The sequence below is a fragment of the Dreissena polymorpha genome, chromosome 3, assembly GCF_020536995.1.
Source record: "Dreissena polymorpha isolate Duluth1 chromosome 3, UMN_Dpol_1.0, whole genome shotgun sequence".
In the NCBI taxonomy this organism is placed as follows: Eukaryota; Metazoa; Mollusca; class Bivalvia; order Myida; family Dreissenidae; genus Dreissena; species Dreissena polymorpha.
Window position 1 is genome coordinate 80,872,424 of NC_068357.1, and position 19,535 is coordinate 80,891,958.

Here is a 19,535-nt window from a genome sequence, read left to right on the forward strand (position 1 = left end):
ACTCAACAGATTAACAGCTAAAATTGAGTTGTTAATTCAACGTTTTAGTGTTTTCATGTACATATGAACAAATATATTATATTGTATTTAGGTTTTTTATTACAAAAAACAAAACAAAAACACAACAACATGTCACTATGTAAATAAAATTGAATTGTGGTTTCAGTTACTTAAAAATTACTGAACAGTACAGATCTAGTATGTGATTGGCGACAGTAGTACAGTATGCGCATTATAGTTAAAAGTATAATGTACATATTTATATAAACCTGTTACGTTTTTGTGCTTTTGTTGTAAAAATGTTTTTAGGATATATTGTTTCATTGATATTTATGAATGATCTCTAATTTATATTGTCTTTTCGATTAAAAAACAACAACTGATACTTGTGCATTATCTATATTTGAATAAAATCTATTGGAAAAAAGGCATCATTTGAAAAACAACAAGCCAAAAAACTGTAAAAGAGAGAAAAACTTGCGTTTTTTTAACAAAGACTATGACCAAAAACATTTATAGTACAGCCTTTATGGGTATAGCATTAATACATCTTTGAAAAATAGATTAGTCAGAGCCTTTTACATACCACATGACAAAAAGAAACGTCGATAATATTCCATCTATACCGTAATTCATAAAAATACACTGCCATGATTTGGAGTATTATTTGAGTCTTTTAATGAAGAAAAACATCATTAAACATAGTTCTTGTTATTTTGATTATAATCATGGTAAATTTATAAATAGGGGGTGCAGCTTTTTTTATGCGACATAAAAAAACACACCAATACGGTTTGCCAAGGGAGATAGAAAGAGTTGACTTGTAGTTAGCAGAGTTACCTTGCCTCTATTGATCGCAATTTATGTTATATATAATTTACACGTTTATTGAAATTAGAGAAACACGAACAATGTGTAAAAAAAGGTCAAAGAGTTCAATTTAAATCGGCGTAATCGCCTATGGATTAGGTACTGTATCGTTCGCACACATTGTATGCTTACAACTTAGTTACGCTTTTGCTGTGAATGTTTTTGGTTCCCATTGTGCACCTGTTCGACGCTTTGGGAATAGCTTTTTTTTGGCCATGATTTTTCAAGCCAACTTTTGTAATCGGCATATTTTATTTGCACTGCTTGCTGGTTTCCCTTGAACAGAACATATATGCTTCCCTCAAAGGACCACGCCCTTTCTACGTTCTGAGGATCCTTAAGTCGCGTCGAGGCAAGCACTTCCGCATATGCGTCTTTTGACTATCTTAAAACCTGAAAATAATAAAGCTTTGCAATGCAAAACGATTGATTAATTTGAAGAATTCTGTTGTTGTCGTTATATTTTGCGAAACTACGAGGGTTGCTGATATAAAGTATACAATACATATATTATTGTATGAGAACGGATTGCCGAGTGGTCTAAGTGGTAGAGTTTTACTCCAGGACTCCAGAAGTCAGTGGTTCGAGCCCTGTTGAAGTTTTTTTTCTCTTTTTTTTAAATTGTATTCTTGATTTTTTTACCAGAGGTTTTTAGATTTAATGTTTACACTTATCAATATAAAGCGTTGACAAACTTCAATACATGCCAAAGTCTGTGAAAAGGTCTCTTTAATACTACGGATCTAAACTTCAGACCGTGAGATTTTCGACGACAAAATCTGAAATACTAGTTTGATATCGACTTTAGAGGCTTTATACTGACTTCATATCCTGGCATGTCTTTTCAGGTGTTCGCATTGTTTCGCTTATAATCGTCAACTGCCGTAACGACTGAACAGCATATGATTGAATGCATCAGTAAAACAAATAGGAACACGTACTTGCATACATCGACAAAATAGCTCTTCGCAGATCAACAGTGACATAATTCTAAAAACGTGTTTCTATAATTATATTTGTACTTAATTATTGTATTGATATACATATATATATGTCATCACGTATACGCTAAATTTGAACGTAAGTTAGTAAGGGCACGAATTAGTCTAATCTGGGCTAATTTGAGCCTTTCAATTGGCTGGGAACAGGGACCATCGCCAGTTTGCTGTTCTTCTTTGTGCGTGTAGAATTGAATGATGAACGCCGCAGACATTAGGTGCCAATACGTAAAAACTCCACCACAAGCGCCCAGTCATATTTGAGCGCTTCCAGAAACACTTACATGCTTTAACACATTCAATGACGTAAAATGATGGCAAATCGATGGCCATGACTTGAATTTAAGTTTGAGTAAATAAAGTAAACGAGAGCAACACCAGGGAACATGTCGCATGGTTTTGACACAATAAACGTAAACAGGGTCCAATTCTGAGTTCTTTACGTATTATTTCTGTTTATTAACACAACACAAGGTTTTCATAATGTTTATCAAATGCAATATACATGTGAAGCGCGCAACGAGCCCAGCCTTCGAAAGCAAGCATCAATGCCCTTCTATCAAATCTAACCGCAGAGCCTCCCTTTTCCGACAAAACATCTACATTTTGTTTACAGGTTGATTTGCATTAAAACTCAATTATAACTTTGATTGGTCATTAGTGTCCGTTTCTGCACGTGCTAATTGTTGATTGGTTGAATTGCTAAATTACTGTTCCTAAATGACACGCCCCGGGAATGGTGCACGTGTTTTCCCACTTATCGGTTCTGGTAATAGTAATGTATCATTGTAATCGTTTAACCAATGGATGTAAGAGATAATTTACTAAGATTAAGACTCTGCTGCATAACTTTTTGTGTCTAGTGATAATAATTCGCATAGTTCAATGGATGTAAGAAATAATTTAATCGGATAAGAATTCCAGTGGTCATGTCGCTACGTAGCAGATTCATTCGTCTATAATATATTATCTTTGCTCTTTCAAGTTGTTGATTTACCCTTCTTTAACAATGAATGTAAATGTCTGTGTGGTATTACTTGCTGAACTTTTTACATTTTATTACAATACTAAAACATCTATTTAATTTCTGAAAATGCACATATGATTTTGTATATTATAAAAACATCTCTTGATAATTTCTGAAATACAATTATGAAAATTAAATTTACGTATAAATTCCTATCACATTATTAATATTATCTGTACTAAATTGATATCATATTGTTATGTTATATAACATAATATTTATGTTATATTTGGAAATAACTAATTAATTTATTTATCTCTACGGGGCTGTTACGTTACACACAAAACGTTTAAAAACCGATTAGACAGGACATTGAACGTGACAATCCGTTGCAATAGAAACCAAAGTTGATATAACGGGCGTGAAAGCAAAGCTATGACGCACAAGATGCAGACGAGCAATATGTTCAGGAAACTCTCGGTGGAGAGCGGGTATGAGTTGTTCATAAGCAGTATCGATTTCCATATCGTTGAAACCCATACACTTCATCAAATGACTCCACCATTGTGGCTCTATAGTGATATCTGAAATTCATAATACGTTTAGATCAATTACAATAGTAATATCCTTTATAGAAAGTATTCGATAAACATTTGAACCACAATCAGGTTGTATAGAGATATGAACTAGAACTTTATATACCTTGCTTTTTAATCGGATAGCTAACACAAAAACATATAGCTGGCAGAACTACTTTACACACTCAAAAATGTAAATAATTTGTGAAAGGTCAATTATGTTTTGTTCAAGCGCAATATATGGTAATGCAAATACTATCGACGACATTATTATTGTTAAACTGATTCTGTATTGGAAGAAATACTTTCGTATTTGTATAATCCGTTCCCCCAAACTATCAATGCGTATAAGAAATATATCATGTGTTGTATTTCATATTATTAGTATTCATATTAATAATAAATAACTATTAAAGCATTGTCCTTGATATTATAAAGAATGTTTTGCAACCTATAAACGAGATAATACTTATTGTCAATGTAACACATATGCCAATGAGCTTAATTTAGCAGTGCTTGTCCTAACACAGTAATTCAATGTTTAAAAGTTTATATTAAGTCATTTTGGTGTACGTGTGATAACATTGATCGATACATTAACACAGGATAAGGGATACAGAAGATATGCACGAGGAAGTGAAATATGTTAATAATTTTACTATAACAACGAAAAGGAACGAGGAGGAATGTACTTTTAATTTACGGTATGTGAACTGAACTTGTTACTGGATATATACTTTACAAACTTGTTTTGAGTTTATTTTAAAATGCTTATCTTATGCGCAAATGATGTAAATTGAAGCACAGTACCGTTCTGTGTCATAAAACAATACTATCCAATTTAACCCAGTTACGGTTATGGATACAGGTACCTATAAACGAGGTAGCATGTTCAAGCTAATCATCCCATGTACCACCTGTATGGGATATACCCCGATTAATAGCCTTATGTATTTAATAAAATGCTTAATGTTTTTACTGTAAAATAGAGACAATCAAGTTATAATTTGTCATGTCTTAACCATTGTCTTAATATTTTGTAGACCATTGTTTACCTTAAAATGACCATGGTCGAAACTTTATATCGCAGTATTGGTGTCCACGTTCGATTGTGGTATTTTTAAAGGCCATGGTTTAACTTGTGTCATTGCAACATTAACTTCTTATGACAAACCTGTTTCAATCTTTTGAAAGCCTTGACACACTTTTATGAATCAATGTTGATGAAACTTGGTGAACATGTTTATCTTGACGATATCGAACCCAAAATTGAATCTGCATCCAGCACGTCCAAATACTAGGTCACAAGTAAAAAAGTAAGAAAAACATTTATTTTTCACATAACGAATTTAATCTGGATGATTTTTATTTGAATATTAATCTCAGACGCGTGTTTAAGATTAGGTCACATGATCAGTTGTTGGAAAACATATATTATCACTCTTAAATCCACATTCTGACTCAATATTGATGATATCTTTTTATATATTGTTAACAGTTGCCCCTTTTTGTGACTCAGTGGTTTTTGCTTATAAATACAGATCTTTGATATGCATAATTTGTGTTTGTTAAATTATTACTACTCCTTAAGTATTTGTAGCATTAATGCAATCAATCATAGATACCGTTGATAGTTAACAAACTCAGTCATTTTTTATTATTGGGTTGCGTTATTCATACTGAAAAAAGCTACAAAGTAAGAAGACATTCTAATAACAGTTATTTAATACTATATATGTGTTTAATTGCTAGAACATTGTATATTAGTTTAGATTTTGAATCAGGACATGTACATTGTTTGGTCAGAACAGATGAAATCATATTGAACAAGTTGGACTGCAAAAGTGGATTTTACAGTTAATGAAGAGCTTTGATAAATGGGTCATCATTGTGCAAATAATACAATATTTTATTATAAGTTAATTTCAGATCTAGATATAAATAATGTTGATGTGCCTCTCCTTCAAACGCAAACTCCTTCGGCTTCGACTAAAAAGTACAGGTAACGTCAGCCCTTAGTACTTAAACATCCCTAAACGTACAAAATAATATAATAATTTATTATTTTATTATGAGATTTATGCTTTTGGGAACACAATCAAAGTTAACTATGTTACACAGCATAACGGAACATCATAAATAATATCCTCTTTAAGTACGTTTGTGTAAATAGTGTCAAATGTCTTTTGTTAACTTGTTCCGTGATTTATCTGTTCTTGTAAATTTAGTTAGGGCTGTGAGGCCTGGTATATTAATTCTTTTAGAGTCTTATGTAAATATGTTTGAGGCTTGTTGAGTGATTCTGTAATGCTTTGACGACACACGTGTTTGCTTTACGTATCGATTTTGCATTTTATATGGCAATTGTATAGATAAGGCAGGTTACTGGTTTTAAATTGTTAACGTCATATCATTTGATGTGTTTTAATCTAAAATCTATTTTTATAAGGTGACAGAGGTCTGAATTGATTTGTTTTAATAATGCGCACTTAATAATCTTAGTATATTTTGTTGATATTTTCTGCATAAAAAGCAATACATTGATTTCCTTAAAAGTTGTCTTTAAATGCGAATGAAATGCAGTTTAGCATATTTGTTTAATGGTACAATTCATTTGCAATGCAAATCTGTACTTATACTATGCTAGTAATTGACGTGTTTTATAAAGTTTGCTTAAAACAAAACACAACGTAAATTAATATTGTGTTTATTTGCTTATCACTTGTATTTAAAAGCATAATATGTGCTACAATTTGATATAATTACACTTAAATAATTATTAATAATGCTCATTGATTACTTGCAATAATATTGAATTGTTTAAGCATCGACATAATGTATTTGCACGTATTGCATTTTTATTTCTAAAGTTTTGACTGTTAAAATTTATATTGTTCCTATTCTTAGACTTGGAAATACAGTTACGTAATTCATGATATAATCAGAATAATTGAAACTTCGCTTTTAAAAAATGTCATCACAGTTCCGATCGTAAAATAAATTTATTTTTCGTCACTCGACGGAGCACTCGTGATAGCGAGAGATGACGGTTTCTAATCTAAGACTCAAGTAATTTCTTTTACCGAAGGCGACTTACTTTTGTGAAAGAATAATGGATTGCAGCATGTTTTCGAAAATAGCAAAGTTATGTTTGCATTCATTTAACATGTTTTAGCTAACGTGAGCACTACGTTCTCATGATGATATTTTCGATCGCACTTTCGTCTCCAAATATATCTAGCAGCTATATTTATCTTAATACAAAGTGGTCGGATCATTTCGTCCTATAAAATCTCTGCACTTTTCGAAAATGGAAAATCTAAAGTTAAAAACTATGGAGCTTGTTAGCGACATACAGGCTACCTTATTTTTTGTATTGCCCAATTTTCATAAAAATTTCAAATAAAGAAAACGCTTGTGAATACCTTAGAGGTCAACGGTATTGCCCGATAATATATTAACAAAAATGATACAATCAGTCTAATGAGGCTAGAAACTTTGTTTCTAGGTCAACTCATGAAAAAGCGTGTGAAAACTCTCAAGGCCACATTTATAGCCTAATCGTCACGAAACTTGGTCAGAACATTTTCCTTATATATATTTCGGCCGAGTTTAAAACAGGGTTATGTCTAATCAAAACTAGGGCATAATGTAACAAGGCCTTTGAATACTCAAGATAACAACTTTATGTCCTAATCGTTATTTAACGAAGCCAGAACATTTGTCCACATGAAATCTCAGTCCAAATGTAAACTGAAACTCGAGATCATAGACCAAGCCACGAGATAAAATTATTTTTTAACGCTCGTGAACACTTACATGTTTTGCCTAATCTTCTTGCAAATTGATAAGAACAATCGCCCTTAAAATATTTCAGTGTAGTTTTCGACTTGGTAAAGTTAGGGTTTTTAAATGTGGTCATAAACTTCATAGCAACAACAACAATGACAATGCCATAAATACTTATCCAAATAATATAAAAACTATCATCATTTATATCATTATTTGACTTCAAATACAATTATACCACACGAAATAATACTAACATGATCATCGCAACTGCGACCTATTTCCAACAAATTATTGAATTATATTATAAATTATATTATAAATTATAATAATTCTAATTGGGAGGGAGCCAGTGATTGAGTGACTGAGGGACGGCGGAAAGGAGTAATCATAGGATTCGCACTTTTATTCATACGCCTCAAATAATATTTTAATATTTCTATAAAAATAGATATACAAATGATTAATCTTTTCAAGCGATGTAAACATTAAAATTCCCACGTAATAATTGACACACTTAGAATCCACTATTGGAATAGTAACAAAACTTTAATATTTTCCTAGAAATACCAATACGATTTTCATGTATATTTCTTTTATATCATATAAATGTGTAATTAATATATTATCTATTAAACATTTCCCATTCATTTTTTAAAAGGTTTGTCTTTTGTGTGACGTAAACTTTGACAAAGTGTGTAATTAAAAAGAACGACATCATTATTATAAATATTTCGGTTAATGGGCCCGTTTCATTAAAAAATCTTCTGTTTGTCGTAAGAATTGTGAGATTCTTACAAACGAACGTTCTAACTCCAGTTCTCCGAACGTTCCATTAACACGATCGCAAACTTATGAATTCTTACGAATCTGACGAACGTTAAATCAGTTTGCGTTCTACAATTCAAGGATGAGAAGACGTTACACTATAATTTGGCGCCATTTGTCAGATTATACATTTATACGATTAAAACTACGATAAATAGTAGACAATCAATACAGCCTTATGATAAAGCATATATTTAGTTTTCCGTTCATAAATAAATGCAAAATCTTCGGCAGAAATTCTTTTAAATGAGCTCGACGTTATTTGACACAAAACGTGTATTTGCGAGACGATTACTGCAATTAATAATATTTTTTATGAATTGAAGTGAATTAAAACATCTCTAAAACGTGAGATCTTTGTACGAATAAGGCACTGACCCTTTAAGAATTAATCGTAAGTTATGTACAACGAGGTTTCAAAGTTAGTAGAGTGTAACCATTGCTTTGTTTTGTTGATATTTTTAAATACACTATTGGGGTAAAAATAGCGTAGAGTAAAATGCTGAAATATACTGTTGTTGTTGGATATATTTACTCGGATTTACAACGGAGCTTACTGCTATCGATCAAGATGGAGAATACCTTTGTTAAGAAGATGGTTTTCAACATCAGGTAAGTTTATGAATTTATATAATGAAGTATCATGACCGAAACCACCAAGACCGTTTTGTCTGACATATTCTTGGGAACGGTGCGCAGGTAAGTGTTACCTATACGTCACTTTATGATCACTTCTTTGGCGACGAGGTACGTATTTTACTCACGAGGTGAAAATAAAGTACTTTTTTCAAGATTTGACATGCTTTTATTTAAAACTAAGTTTGGATCACGTTCAATTGTGTCTAAACTACATGCTTTCTGGATATTTAGGAATAAAGTTGAGAATGCGAGCAATAATAACAACAAACTTTTACTTGCACGCGGTCTGCGAAAACGTGGTCTATTCTTCAAAATAGTACATTTTTATTTTGCCCTTTAAATTGAATTTGTTCAGCTATTTCCGGTTTTGTTTTCCATTCTGTTGCATTCATTAACCAATTGCATATTAATTTTTATTCCAATTTTTTACTTTGTATTTTGGATTATTTTGTTTGTTTGCTTGTTTGTGTGCTTGTGATTAAATTTTTTAACGTCTTCGTTTATATGCATACAAATTGTGTTGTTATTACTTACCCTACCCGGAAATGACCTTATTAAAAGAAAGTTTTGCAACTGTTGAAGATTTCCGTGTGCTTCCGGGTATCGTTGCAAAGTGTGTTACCCTTTTAATTCGGTTAAGGGATAAGTACGGTGAGCTAAATGGGGAGCTGCTCTTCATTGAATTAGGCGGCCCTGTCCTTAAAGCTGTTTTGGACATGAGTTGCTTCAATAATAATGTGCAAAATGTTCCTTTTAAAATGTTCGCCTTTTTCGAACAACCTCGTACCATGCTAAAAGCTCTTAATGAGGGTCGCCATTACCATCACATCATTAAGGCAATTTATGGTTAACTTGTGAACCGTTCAAAGTTGATTCTTCTGTTGATATGATACACACCGAAACTGACTGCCGCTTTTCCCAGGTAGAGAAAGCTTTCCAGCAACTATCTCTACAAACTTCAGTTGCTGAACTCCGACAAAATTGTGGCAAAGTTACGCAGCCTAAAAAACGATCGATTTTTTTACAAGGAGTTGAGTGATTTTTCTGCCACAATAGGGGTCACATTCAACCAGATTGTCGGACATCTATAATGAGGACAGGGCTAAAGCTGACAAAACAAGGGACTGGAGGTGAAGGTACCGTTCAGGAACCCGGGAAGTAAGTTGCCAAATTACACCATGAGTAAGGTTCACAAACAGAACCTGAGTTATCGAATAATCGAGACTCGGTGAGAGTTAGCTGAACTGAGACTGTAGGCGTTTATATGGTACGTGTTGGGTCATCATCAGCTTATGCAACTTAACGGTAAAGGCAAGGGTAGACTCCGGTGCGGAGGTCACTATCCTGTCTTTACAAACAACTAAACCGAAAGCAGAACAAAAATCGAGATGTTAACATGCAACTAGCTGATGATAGTGCTATAATTCCGGGCTTAATTGTACTACCAATTGCAATGAAGCTGGGAATGCAAACCGTCCAAGAACGTGTGTTTGTCGCACTCATTAGTGATGACATGTTGTTAGAAAACAACATGTTGCATCTAAAATTGATAGCTCAATTGTTAGGGTGAACACATACTTTTGAATACAACTTTCAAAGAAAAGCAACCAGTTGGTGCAAGGTTAACTGTCTCTTAACGTAGAATATTTCCCCCTAACTCATTGGTCAGGGTCGAGTGTTGCATAAATACTCCCGTTTAAGACTATTATGTGGAACCATGCCACGGTTTGGTTGTGGTTGTGTCGCGTGTTATCAGCTGCAGGTGAAAACCCACTTGTTTTCTTTGTCAATTCGTCCGACAATTTCCAAACATTGAAAATAATTTATAACATATGATTTTCAAAAATATAAAGAAAACTGCGTTTGTGCTGTTTTTGCATGTCAGAATGGGTTTCGGGCTCACCAATGCGACGACAACATATTCCCGCGTTGTGAACCTAGTACATCGTGATCGAAAAATGGAAAACAGTCATTGCGTTTCTTGATGACATCTTATTAATGGAAAAGTCATATGAGGACCGCCTCAACAATCTTGTAGAATCTCGTATTAGGTTCCGTACATGTATCTATGGCATGAAACTTAAACCTAGAAAATGCATATTTTTCGAACTCAAAATTTGATTTATTTGGTAGGATGGTGGGTGGTTATAAGGGTACACATTGACCTTTTAGGTCCTTTACCTAAACCTGATAATCGCGATGAGCACTTTTTGATGATGGTTGATCAATTAACTAAATGAGTTGAAACGGTACCACTTCCATCACATAAAGTTGATGTCACAGCTAAGGCTGCCATTTACGCATTGTTTACCTGGTTTGTCCATCTATTTCAATTATTTTCCGACAAACAACCTATCGACCTTCGGCAATTGATCCCGGTGAGAGATTCAACAGAACCAAAATAGATGCCATGAGATGTCTTCCTGGAGAGTCTCAAAACAGGTGGGATATTTATGTGCAGCAAATAGCTGGTGCAAAAAGGGCTTCAGAAAATCGCACTACGGTTTAAACTTTAAACCCCTAACCGGTTGATTCTTGGCCGTGAAGTGAATACCCCGGCACAACGTATGTTCCCAAATGTACAGCAACAATCTAAATTTACTAACGACTATGTCCGAGACTTGACTAAATTTGAACGAGCTCATTCTGTAGCAAGAGATACCACCAAAAACACCCTTAAACATATGATTGTGAGGAAACCGATCTGTACTGTGTCTGTCGAAAAACTTGAAATGGTCGTTTTATGATGCAATGTGATTTTTGCGATGTATGGTTCCATAGATCATGTGTTAATGTAACATCCACTGAAGCATTTTGTATAAACAAATACAAATGCCCAATTTGCCGTTACAATTAACGATTTATTAACTGGTCTCAGTATATGCTTAAATAGTTATGTTTTAAGTAACAAACTATTTACAGGTGATTAATCTAAATAAAGGGTGTCAAGTATAATGTTCTATGTTACAAAATGGAGCATGAACATTTTATTGAAATGACAGAGGCAGATGCTGAGGCCCTTCTCAAATGCGATAATGAGGTCCAGGTGGATGAGCAGGGATCAAAATACCATGAAACTTGTCATGAACTAGAGGGGTCCTAGTTAATCCTGTCCAGATGTGCCGTCTAAACCGAGGAAACCAACATCTAAACGCCCTAGACATCGAAGGCGTATTAGAAAAAGACAACGGTTTTTGGTTGAAGTAGGCATACCTGCGTCCCATATTCGTGGTTACTGTGTATAGCACTCGGCTTCGCAGTCATTATGCCCTCTCACTCATTCAAATAATACGTAATTATGGATGTCAATTCCATTTTTGAATGAGGAAGACGTTATTGGGAGTGAGCTGTCGGAGCTTCCCCCAATTGCTTCTATGCTCATTACACATGAACAGTGGTAATTCAAAAGATACATAACATTAAACTTGGTAAAGGTAAATGTGAATTTGACTTGTTTTTTGATCGCGAATTCGCAAACAATAGCAACAACTGTGTCTTCTATAATGTATACTTCTTAAAGATAAATGTACACAGATTTGATGACTTTTTCATTTTTAAGAGAATTCATTATTATTAAAAAACAAAAGTACTTGGTCTTTTTATTTATTTTGTATTATTTATGAAGACGTTCCTTTGTTTAGGCGACAATATTGGCCATCGCTAAAACAACCCTTGACCTTTCGTAACTTTTACATTGCAACTTTCGCATTCGTAGTAGGTGTCTGCTTAAGAATTGTTTTTATGAAACGCTCGGATTTTCTCACGTCGTTTGTTAGTAGTTTTTGGTAAGAACACGTGCGCTCAAACTTTTATGATACGGCCCCAGTATGTATATAATTACTTTACCTTGACGGTTCCGTTATGCAACTCCTAACTACATACACGTAATGGGTATTTATCTACATGTATTTAGTTTCTCACTATCAGCGGGTTTGATCGAATAAGTTGTCGTGAATAGCATGTGTAGGCCGTAGATATCTATATATACCGTTGACAGTCGTAACCTCGCTTAATGTATTACCAGATGTGCCTTAATCTGCAGTAGATATATAGCTAGCTAAAACGTGTGTACTTTAGTTAAATAAGAACAAGTTCTTCAACTTGTGTTCGTCTGCTGCAATCAAACTTCGCAGCACATTGCAGTAACGATATCTCATACGTTTTTTTCAGATTCGGAATATAAAAGGAAATTTCTGGATGGCATCAAGCGAACAGAAAGAGGGAGACCTATCAGTAGAAAAATTGATTTCCGGATTACAAAATGTTATGCGTTTAGCTGTTCCTGCTAGAGAGGAATGGGAGAACCTCTTGAATTCTGGGTAAGTGCCTGAATTTAGCCGATTCTTACAGCAAACTTCAACACACAGAACACATGGACCGTCTCCTACCACACAATCACAACTCTAACCTGTTTTAATTAACGGTTTTTTTAAAATAAGTTTGATGTGCATACGCATGTAATTATCAGTCCCTTACCGGTTGGACTTGAGGGACTTAAGTAATGTATAAACATATTTAATTTAATCAAGCATTGTTATACATATAATTTCATACAACATTTACAATTGTTACTTTACTTTATTTCCTCCACCATCTAGTTGCGTTAGGTCTATCATTTCGTCTGTCTATCCGCCATTATGTGCGTTTGCAAACGTGATTCTACAATTTCTTATACACGAGTTGAACATATTGGAATAAACGTTGTATACTTGTGAAGCGCAATATAAGCACATCCTTTTTAGCATGGGTTGAACGGATAGATCACAATTGCTAAAACTAGAACACAACTTAATATTGTAATTACTCACAAAGTACAACATATAATTATGATAATAAATATTGGTAGAAACAGAGGTATATGTCTGCCCATTGTATTTCCGTTAATTGATTAATCGGTTTAATTGAAAATCCAAATGTCCGTCCAAACAATCAAAATAGCTCGAAACGTACCTAAGTTATAATCACGAAACGCACATCATCACAGGATTACATTGTTATCGATGACTGCCACATTAAACAGAGTTCATACGCCACATGATGGTTTCGACTACAACAGCATCGCAGTAAATAATGAAAATACTCAAAAGTCAGAATACAGCGTACCATATGTGTTATAAATGTAATTGTGCACGAAGTGGAAACAGTAAATAAAACTTTAAGTTAGATGTTGCATTGCATGTGCGTAAATAATTGTAAACAAACGCAAACCAGCCATGACGCTGTTGACTAAAGGCTAAATGTAGACTTGTAATGTGGCAAATGGTCACATTTTAAGTGAATTATAACATAGTACATTAAATATCATAAACTTGTATTATTGTGTCTTTTAATATTGCCCAAAAAACATACGTTTTGGGACATTGTTTTGAATAAAAGAAACCATTTAACAGGTTAACTGTTTAGCCACCTAAACAATCTCAAGCGTACTTTGATGGCTGATTGTTTTCATTTAACGATGTTTTGAAAGGAATTATTAACAATTTCGTAAAATGACGATGGAAAAAATATTTATTGTAGATTGACAAGTGAAATGTATGTTTTAATAAGCTAAATAACACTCCTTACTAAAAAAAATCTTTATACTATTGGTACATTTATTTATGATCGTCTGTCAAAATCAGTAAAATAATAAAGCGTTTGTAACGCTTTTCCTCCATAATTCGCGGTTAAGTACTAACGCCTATACGGCGCATTAGTATCTCATTAGCTTTTGCTAATTTAGGTCAAGGTTTCGCATCCCGGGGACGTCAATTTTGTTTTCTTGTTTTTATTAGCAAGGCTGTTTTCGGAGAAAACTTTTTGTATTGTCATAGCCAGCTTGTCGTGTCGTGTCGTGTCGTTTTTTCCGCCGTCCGGCGTCCGCCGTGCTTAAACCTTAACATTGGCTCTAAAATCAAAGTGCTTCCACCTACAACTTTGAAACTTCATATGTAGATGCACCTTGATGAGTTCAACACGCCACACCCATTTTTGAGTCACTAGGTCAAAGTTCAAGGTCACTGTGACCTCTAAAAAACCCAATTCTGACAAGCTTTTATTTATTCAAAACTGCACCCGCAGCCGAGCGTTGTCAACTGTTATGCGGTGCTCTTGTTAAGTGTTAACGACTATTCAGAGCAATAAAGTTTTGTTCGTAAACCTATTTTAATTCATTTTCATAAATACGAAAATCTATGAATAAGTCTCTATTGACAAGTTTTCCAATATTGCATAATATTCTACAAAATACATTAAAAACCTATTAGAACCAGTGTTATTACTTTTATAGACAAGTACGCTTTCTCTTGGTATTTATAACTATTAAATAACATTAAATACAACCTATGATTACACGTTTACTTCACTGAAAATGTTTCTAGCAACAATTGTTCCCAATATTTCGACGGCCTTTCATTTAAATGATTTGTTAAGCGCTTTTTCCAAAAAAATAATATGTTTATATAATACTAACTTTAACTTTTAGGAGATCGGAGACGGCAGACACATTATTCAGTGATATAGATAATGCAATGAAATTGGCTAAACAAGAAACATTCAAAATACAGGTATTTTCATTCCTAGACCAATATATTTGTCCTAAATACCAATTTATAGGATATAAACTGTAATATTTTTTTCTCAAAATCCAACGTGTCATATTATTATTATAATTATTATTGTATTTTATATAGTGTATGTTCTACAATAGTTATATTTGTCTTGGTTGATAAAGTTGTTGCTATATTTTTAAGTATAAAACTTATAATTAAGGTAATTAAGGTAATTTGAGTTTGTTGCTCGTGTGTTAACTTTGAAGGAATCGTACTTGGAAACTGTGTTTGCAACACATTTGTAAGAAGGAAAAACTGCTCATTATATAGTACGGAAAAACATCCACTAATTTTGTTTTCTATCATGAGTCTGTGAGTGCCTGTGTAGAAGTAAAAATGTTATATAGTGTTGACTTTAACACGACTTCTGTATTATCAAATCGAAGGAAAAGCTTATGCGGGCAAATAAAGAAGCAAGACAATCATTCCAGCTTGAGCTAGAACAGTTAAAAATCGAAAATGAACAAAACAGAAAAGATATTCAACAATTGACGGAGGAAAAACTAAAGCTCCAAAAAATGGTTGATAGCCAGGTAAGTTTAATTAGCATATTTATTACTTGTATACTCGTGGAAATTGCTAACATCACGTGGATCGCTGAAAGTATAAAACACACCGCTCTAGCAGAAAGACTCGTGTTAAACATCGGCGAGAACAACTTGTGTACAGAATGAATAATTATTGTTGTATATATGTTTACCAAATGTGTATATAAAAAAAAACATTATTCTTTTAAGTTCAAACATGCATGAACATATCAGACATGATGTTGCCATAATTTAAACATTTTAGTGTCTGGAAATCAAGTCTATAAAAGAAGAACGAGGGAAATTTAAATAAGAATTGAAAGGTGAACAAAAAGAGCTTCAGCAACTTAATGACGACAATCGTGGACCCAAGGCAACAATTGTGAGTTATTTACAAGTTTCTTTGTTGAATAGTGATCAGTTAGTAATACTAATAATAAGCATGTGTATATATTGTTACGCCTAAGGAATGTCGTAATTGGAAACAACAATAATAACAACCATAATATACGGAACTGTTAACAATTGTTGTATATTCATTCACAACAGGTGTATATTTGTTTTCAGATATATCTGTACATCATTAACCGGGCATGCGTTAACTCCATAGGAATATACTTTATGCTTTCGTTCCCATGTTTGTACTGTTTTACTGCGTGCACGTTTTGCTCGAATCTCGTTAGGCCGTTACAGTTTACTTAGATATATTTAAATTGCTTGAAGTACGGAAATTCTAGCGTGATACTCAAGGTCATGATAGTTTGACATTTTCGTGAATTTCGTCAGTGCCTGGTCAATGTTTGCAAGTTATATTATATTGTAGGATTGAAATTTCTTTAATAAACACGACAAACATGAACCACAATTGTTACAACTTTGCTGCATGTTTACAAGATAAACTAAAATAATATAACTATTGTTGGACGATTCGTATCAACATTACCGGTAGCATCGTATTATTCAAGATGATTTCGTTACAGAGTGATATTGTGAAACATATATAACGCATATGTTAAAAACACAGTTTCTATGAGAAAAATATAATCATTTTTTTATGTGATTTGAATATGTGATTACAGTCGATTCTGATAGCTATTTTTCGTAGTTCCATGCAACATGCATTTTTCAGTTGTTTATCTTAATATTTTAATAAAAATTTTACATTAGAAAAACGTTGTGTAAAACAAATGGTATGAATCTAGAATACTTAATTCTTTTAGAAGAAGAAATCGGAAAAAAAAACTACCTGAATTTGAAGAACAAAAAATTCTCCAATCAGATGATCTTCAGTTGCATATGGATGATACCAAACAAGCAAATCTTGCAACAAACCTTACGGTCAAACTTGTTCTTTCTTCTGTTTTATATATTAATACAAATCCATAATGTAAATAGGGTTATACTTTCCAGACACTGATGAAATATGTCATGCAACGATGAACCAAAGCGAATCACTATTCAAATGTTCGAGTTACCACTCAAAGTGGATATAAATTATAAATATAAAATACTATATGCACTACAACTATCTTATAGCCGTTTGCATTTCAATGCCCTTTTTCGTTTTGATTTCATATTCGTCAACTTGCCTATAGTAAACGGACTTGCACGTTCTGTGATAGGTCAGTATTGACCCGTGACAGATACATTTATTGCATACACCCTCACGTGGACCGCATTTATTGAGCAGCCTGAGCTGTAGTAATCTTAAATGTTTTGCAAGACGGAAAATTATATGACGTATTGCACTAGAGTAATTGTGATGTTAACTTAAGGCGGGAAACATTGGACACAACTGGGTTTAGTTAATAAAGTCGAATTAAAATTACGGCTCGCAACACTGTGGACGTGCATTGTGTTATATATTTTTTGCATGATAGAAAACACTATTTTAAAATACAAAAATATTTTGGAATTGGAATTTGGAATTGTTTATTATTGTTTGAATAGTTTTCAATGAGTTTATAAAAACCATTTAAACAAGCCGTGGGGCATATATCTGCTTTTTTCGAAATATTCATTACTCTATGAAATTACCGAGGAAATCGTGAAAAAGTCCCACCAGTTAAATAATTTGCTATGTTTAACGTTTAAAAAAAACATGGGAAAGGTGCAGTTGCAGTACTGTAAACAAGAACCATATAGTTTAACTGCTTGCATGAATAGCCTTGTAATTTTGATAGTTGCAACGAATATATGTTTGTAACGATTAAAATACAATTAGTGAATTTAAGTACATCTTTCAAGAACAATACGTATGATATTTCTTTACATATTTCTTCAGTTTAATGTTATTCTCATATTTATGATATTGAAATGTTGTACATACTAGTAAATAAAATACAAATGACCATATGACTTACATTTGATATGGCCCTCTTTCAACGATTTGTAGATTTGCCTTTGTGCGTCCGTCGTTGCACATTGCCGTCCAAATTGCTGCTTAAGTGATGCAATTTTACAAACACACACAATTATCAATTGTTTTCAACATCACCAAGGTTGTGGCTTTTTTGCAAACAGAACAATACATCTTTTTAATGCATTTTTCTAACCAAATGAGTTTTTATGCTAGAGGCATGACACGCCACGAACATGATAACTAAATGTATGAATATGCTTCAGATTTTGTTTTATATATTGCCGAAGATATGGCTCTTTTCTATGTAAACTTCATGTATAAGCGGGATTTTACAAGGTTTAACTATCAGCGACATATGCTGAACTGCAAGTGTGCATTGACCATGCTTGCTTATAGAAATCCCAATTAATTAAACAACAGTCGGTCGGTCTTATATTTATGCGAGTAACTGTGCATACTCAGTGTGGCTATTGGTGTATGAAAAGCTGCGGATAATCTAATCAATCAGCGTTTAATTAAACATACACGAAAGTTGAACTTATTTATATCAGTCTTCATAAAAAGACAGATGTTAACAATAATATATATTTTTCAGAGAGCAGTGTCCGAGGACTCACAACCAGCAAAAGTGAAAGATTTGACAAAAATGTTTGACTGGAAATAACTCGGAAACAAAACATTGGAAATTATGCACTTCAGGCAGTAGGCGTGAGTTAATTTGACTTAAACTTTATTAAATTATTTTATCAATGTTGCAATGATCATTATAAGCACTAGAAATAAACACACGATAATTGTGTATTCCTGGTTAATAAAGTTTTTCTGAAAAAGATTATCTTTATATATATATATATATATATATATATAGTGTTACTTATTGACTTTCGATTTCAGGAACAAGGCATGTGTTAAAAAAAGAATCATGCGTGACCATTAACATGCTTTTTTATTCGCCATTGAGGGATAATATAACTTAAAACATTCAATCTTTTAGACCGGCACACTGATTTCACAAGAAAAAACTGTGTGATGTAAAAATCCAATAACTCGATAAAATATGTCAAATTTGATCTCGAATGCATGCAAAAACAATAAGTTCCATTGTGGAAAAATGGTTTAATCATTATGTTAATTATATTGAAGATATGGATAATTGTTTAAATGATCATTTATTAAAGGACATATAGTGAAGAAAGTATGCTTAATAACACATTAGTTAGTGTGTGTATTAGTAATCAGAAATTTTGAAAATAATTTATAATGACGAAGCATAATTTAAGAATATATATATATATATATATTTATATATATATATATACATATATATATATATATATATATATATATATATATATATATATATATATATGTATATATATATATATAT

At 32.9% G+C, this 19,535-nt stretch overlaps 1 long non-coding RNA gene across 3 annotated transcripts; it reads left to right on the plus strand.

Annotated features, from left to right (window-relative positions):
• The first annotated feature begins 12,679 nt into the window (after window positions 1-12,679).
• On the plus strand, window positions 12,680-19,411 carry LOC127874936 (uncharacterized). 3 transcript variants are annotated; one of them, XR_008047188.1, is made up of 7 exons: window positions 12,680-12,988; window positions 15,133-15,214; window positions 15,646-15,792; window positions 16,052-16,168; window positions 17,007-17,408; window positions 18,744-18,856; window positions 19,043-19,411. It is a non-coding gene; the product is annotated as an uncharacterized LOC127874936 (long non-coding RNA). The 3 variants fall into 3 exon arrangements; XR_008047187.1 differs by lacking the exon at window positions 17,007-17,408 and having other exon boundaries at window positions 18,744-18,850; XR_008047186.1 differs by lacking the exon at window positions 17,007-17,408 and having other exon boundaries at window positions 12,681-12,988.
• The last annotated feature ends 124 nt before the right edge of the window (window positions 19,412-19,535 follow it).